The following is a 6,000-nucleotide window of genomic DNA, read 5'->3' on the forward strand; positions in this document are numbered from 1 at the left end:
GGAGTATATATATTTGTGTGATGGGCAGCAGTGCTAATTGCACATGCATGCTGTGCATCATGCTTACACATTGTAGAAAGTGTACTCAATGCAATGTACAATACAACTTGTTTTTGGTATACAAGAATAAAGCTTTTATGGTGATCATCAAGGGTACGCAGACTGCTATTATTAATATAGTAGTCTGGGGAAGTGTGTGTATTGGAAAGAGCCACAGACATGAATGACAAGAGTGAAGACAGGGGAAGAGGACAAGTGAAACATGGCAATGTACACCAGATAAGGGCATGTCAATGCACATACACCTCAAGGACAAAACAACTGTAGCATGAGCGGTAATCACATATGTACATAATACAGTATGTACTGCTGTTTACACCACCCCTGTGTGGTTATATTCATATCATCACACAGTTATTGTATATTATGTGACTGTCACACAAACAGCCCTAAAAATGACTGGTTGTGATATAAACAAACTGACATGATCATTATAGAGGACATTTATAAAGGATGGTATATGCAATAATGGGTATGTGCATATTGTGAAGATGTGCAAAACGAGTTGCTTGAATATGAATGTAATGTCAACACAGGTTTCACCCAATCAGGACACATAACAATAGGCTTATGGGAACAGTAGACAGAAGCACTCACAACCATGGACAATATCAGAGTAATACCACCATTAATCTGTGACATTGACATAAAATATGTGATTGGGAGTTATTATGCATGTTCTGCATGAACACAGTTGTACAACTGTAATGATTTGTAGTAATCTACAAGGGGAATCAAGCACACCTTCCTCAAAAATTACCACTTTTGAGAGGTGTTAAGAGGGACACTATTACACCTGTAGTTTACATTATGAGCAATCCTGGCTAGCTGGGAGGTTTGCAGGACATGTATATGCCACAATCCACTCTTGCAAGAATGTAACCCATGCCATCAATGTTGTCACTAAGCTATGTATTTACTGGGTGCATCACACATGCATTTATTTATTTATTTTACATTTGTTGACCAGGATAGTCCAACTGGATACATGTCCATTTTCAGCAGAGGCCCGGGGAGAAAAGTTCCAAGGTAGAACATACAGTAAAATTCACAAAATGATTACAAGTTACATCTGCATTACAATAATTGCAATGATTACAAGTTGCATCTTGTATAATACCTTGAAGGGAGTTCTGCACTGTCAACTCCTAGTGGTTATGCATCACAAAGAATACTTATGAATGAACAAAAATATGTATGGAAGCTCACTGCGGCAAAAGTGATACACTTAAGTAAATCTTCCTTGGAAGATGTGTGGTGAGGTACCTGCAAAAGGCTGCATAGTACTTAATTATTGGTGTGATGAGGTCTGAAACTAATGGGGCTATAATGTCCTTAGATGTGAATGGCCTGCCCATGCTCAGGAGTTGTGCTACATACAAGTGATTTGTCACCACTGTGGTTCCATGCTGGTGGAAGTTCTGCTTGCTATCTACCTGAGCAGCCAGGTAACATACCATTTGGTCTGCTCATAGTGGTGTTCTGTCTATATTGTAATTATCCTGTGTATTTGCTTTCAAAATGGGACTAATTATGCCTTTTGTTCATCTATTGTGTCTCATTGGCTCCAGCAACAATCACTTGTGTGTGTTAATACTTTCTGCGGTATATCAATAGTGTTCTAAGATTCAATAATTGTCCACAGTTGCAGTCATCCACAAAGATGGTTAGACAAATGATGTCTAAGTTTGTCTTGACTTTTGAGAGTTAAATACTGAACAGGAATGTGTCTAATATAGAACCCTGAGGTACAGACCTGGTCACTGGAGTCTTGCTAGAGATAGCTTCACACACTTTGACATTATTATGTCCTATCTATGATGCATTTGTCTACCTACTTGGTGACATAAATGTTTCTGCCCATTTGAGACAGTTTCTCTTTAATACCTGGATGTGGATTTGCATCAAATGCCTTGGCCAGTTCAAGTTATGTGGGATGACAGTCTTTTACTCATACATGCCCTTGGTGAGCTTCTTGAAGATATCAACCTTTGCAGTGGTGCAGCGGTAGCATTGTCGCTTCACAGCAAGAGGTTCTCCAGTTGGATTCTCGGCTGGGGTCCATTCTGTGCGGAGTCTGCATGTCCTCCCTGTATTTTTGAGGGTTTCCTCCAGGTACTTCGGTATCCTCCCACATTACAAAGACACGCATCTGGAGTGTTTCTTCCTGGGCCTCCGCTGAAAATTGGCTTTGTTCCAAGTCAAACTTTCCCAGTAAACAAATGTTAAATAAATAAATAACCAGATATAACAGACATGATGTAGCCTTAATGAATCAAAAATGGGTTGGGTACACAGTTGAGAGATTACCTGTGCCCTTTTTGATAAGGTCCATGATGAGTCTTTGGTCTGCCTCACAGATGAGGAGAGTCAGAATTCTGGATCTATAATTCCCTGCATCAGGTAATATTTCCCCTCTTGTTCAGACAGTTGACTATTACTGTACACCCTTCTGCTAGAACATAGGCTGTCTGGAGGCTGTGTTTATGTATGGAACCAAGTGCATCTGCTGTGTCAGGTTTTAAGTTATTTTATAGGCAATTTGGGATGTTGTTAATGCCCATTGATTCTGGGTTTTTAGCCTTACAGAGTGCACAGATGAGCTGCTGTCCTGAGAAAATTAATTGAGTGATGTTTGCATGTATTTTGTTGATGGACAGTGGAGACAGCAGCATGCATTTTGAGGCAAACTGTCAGCTTGCAGATTGTCTCTTTTTTCCAGTTGAGTATGGCTGGTGGCATTCACAAACAGCTCTGTACTTAGTTGTGTATTCTCCTTAACATTTCATACTTATTTAAAAATATATATTTTGACAACACCTTGAAATACAACTTTGTTTATGCATCACATGGCATACAACTATACTAATGTCACATAATTACATCAATTGTACATCATACGCCTATATGTTTTTCATTGAAAAGGTGTGTGTGATCGCTCCGATACCATATATGGACACATTACAAATGAGGTGGATGTAGCTCATGCTGAACAGTTGCTGACATAAATGCTGATAGTCATGCAATGCTGCTGGAGACCACCTCAATAATGTTTGAGAATAGCAACTCAATTCCGCATACAATGAAGTCCACAAGGTTGCAATTTAATCAAAACATGCTAATATGTTTGTGTATATGACAGCATTATAGCATGTGGATGACACAAGACATATGTGCCCATGTAATCAGTATGACATTGTATTGATGTATGTCACATAGGTAGGCATGCACATGCACACATATGCCATATTGCAAGAGTCACGGAGATTGTTGAATCAGAATTGTGTAGAATGCTGATATGATCCTCTACAAAAATACATACCTTACTAAGCTAACAATATACATAGTATCATCATATGTCAACAGTTCTCAAGAAGCATATTACTTAAACTGTTATGGAAGGAGCATGCAATCAACTGGCAGCAGCAACCATCAATACATTACCTCACATCAGAATTTGTAATAAATGCCCTCTTGTATGACTACCATACATCCACACCTCAACATAGCACATGTAGATGATGGCAACATTGGCATATGAAATGTTCATAGAGTCATAGGACATTGCTTGGCTAATGGCCAACATCATTATTATACCATTTAAAACAAAATCACCATATGTCTATTATGGAAAACAGTATGGGGATGTGCATATGTGTATATTTGTTAGATTGCATTACATACTGCCTCTGTTCTTATATGACGTACACCACCCCATGACAGAATTAGCGATCATACATCCAGTGGTAAGGAGATGGCTTGCAAAGGCTCATGAAAGGACTCTGCTTTATGATATGTGTATGCATCTTTGACATGAGGACATCCTCCAGTGCACTGCAGGAAGGATATTATGTTTACAGGTGGAAACAGTGGATGTTAGATTCATGGGGGCATGTTAAAGGTTCTTGTAAATGGTAGTTAAATGAAAAAAATTTAAAAGATCATACAATGACTGTAATGTACCACCAGCCACACACACAGCAGTTGACTGGGTCTGATTTGAACATTAAACCTCTGTAGGTATAGAAGTTGGATTTTATACAATGTAAAACAAGCACCACCATATATTTCTAACATTATCACTATTACGGTGCACTTTATAGAGGATGATAGCATCATTGTATGCTGATAAGAAGATGTTGGGAGGAGTGTCTGACATGGATGTGGAGTCAAATCTTGGTGTAATATTGCCTCAGAAATGTTGTTTCAGTGAACACACACAGTCAGGTTGACTGCTGTCAGATTAGAATCCCCTAACTCTCTATTTACAGAAGCTAAAGAACACAGTACTTAACATTAGTGCCACAGCACAAGTTTAACTTAAACTGTGTCAGAGTGCACTTTATAGAGGATGACATCATCGGTGTATGTTAACAAGAAGATATTTGGAGGAGTGTCTGACATAGCTGTGGACTCAGATGCTGTTCTAAAATTGTCAATAGACTGCTGAATGAACACACACAGACACAAACAGCAGTCAATAGCAATGAGATTAGAACTCTTATCTAACTATCCCCAGAACTTCACACACATGCCACAACACAAGTCTGGCTTTTAGACTGTCAGACAACACTTTATAGCTGATGACATCAGCAGTGTCTGGTGAGAAGAAGATGGTAGTAGGAGAGTCTCACACACTGTTCAAAAAGGTCTCTAAAATGTGAACTAACTTAACACAAACACACACAAGTTGACTAGAGTGAGACTAGACTCCCTACCTAGCAACTATCTACACAATGCAGCACTTAACACAAGTACCACAGCATGTGTGACTTTTGTAATGTCAGACAACACTTTACAGCTGATGATATTAACAGTGTCTGGTGACAAGAAGAGGGGAGTAGGAATGTCTCACATACTGCTCTACAATGATCTCTAGAATGTGAAATAACTGAAGACAAATGCATGCAAACACACCAGTCAACTGCAGTGAGACTAGAACCCCTATTTATCTTCAGAACACCATTCTTAATGCAAGTGCCACAGCACAGGTCTAGCTTTCATAGTGCCAGACAACACTTTATAGCTGGTGACATCAGCAGTGTCTGGTGAGAAGAAAGATGGTAGCAGGAGTGTGAAACATGCTGTTCTAAAGTGGTTTCTGGAATGCAATTCAACTGTACACACACACACACACACACACACACACACACACACACACACACACACACACACACACACACACACACACACGCACACACACGTACCAGTTGCAGTGAGATAGCAACCCCTACATAACCAGTTACACAAGCTCCAGAACACAGTACTGAATGCACAAGCTATGGCATAAGTCTGACTTCTACAATATGCTGGACAATTTATAGCAAATTACATCATGATTGTGTGTTTGAGAGAAGATGTTTGGAAGCCTGTATGAAATGAATGTGTAGGCATGTATGGCTCAAAATATTTGTTATCCATAAGACTAGATTGCCGAGAGTAGTATACAGACTAATGTTTTTCTAACTACACACATACACCAGTTGACCACAGTGAGATTGGAACCCCTACTTAACTAGTTACAGAACACAGTATTTAATGGCACCACAGTACAAGAGCAATTTTTATACTGTTGCTGGACAATTTATAGCAGGTGACATCATCACTGTATGCATGGGAGAAGATGGAAGACGTATGAAATGGATGTGTAGACATGTACAACTTCAAAAGATGTGTTCTTCATGGGACTGGATTGCTGATAGTAGAATACAGATTCATGCTCTTCTGACTATTTATTTTACATTTGTTTATCTGGAAAGTCCGACTGAACACAGGTCCATTTTCAGCGGAGGCCCGAGGAGAAAAGATCCATATAAAATTACATAGATTAACAGGTAGGCATCAACAAGTTATACAACACAGATATCTGGTAATACCTAATGGATGACATAAGATAACAGATAGCAAAAAACCTGATGAGGAACACTGACATATAGTTTC

Source organism: Protopterus annectens, chromosome 3.part1 (genome assembly GCF_019279795.1).
Source record: "Protopterus annectens isolate FY-2018-M chromosome 3.part1, PAN1.0, whole genome shotgun sequence".
NCBI lineage: Eukaryota > Metazoa > Chordata > Ceratodontiformes > Protopteridae > Protopterus > Protopterus annectens.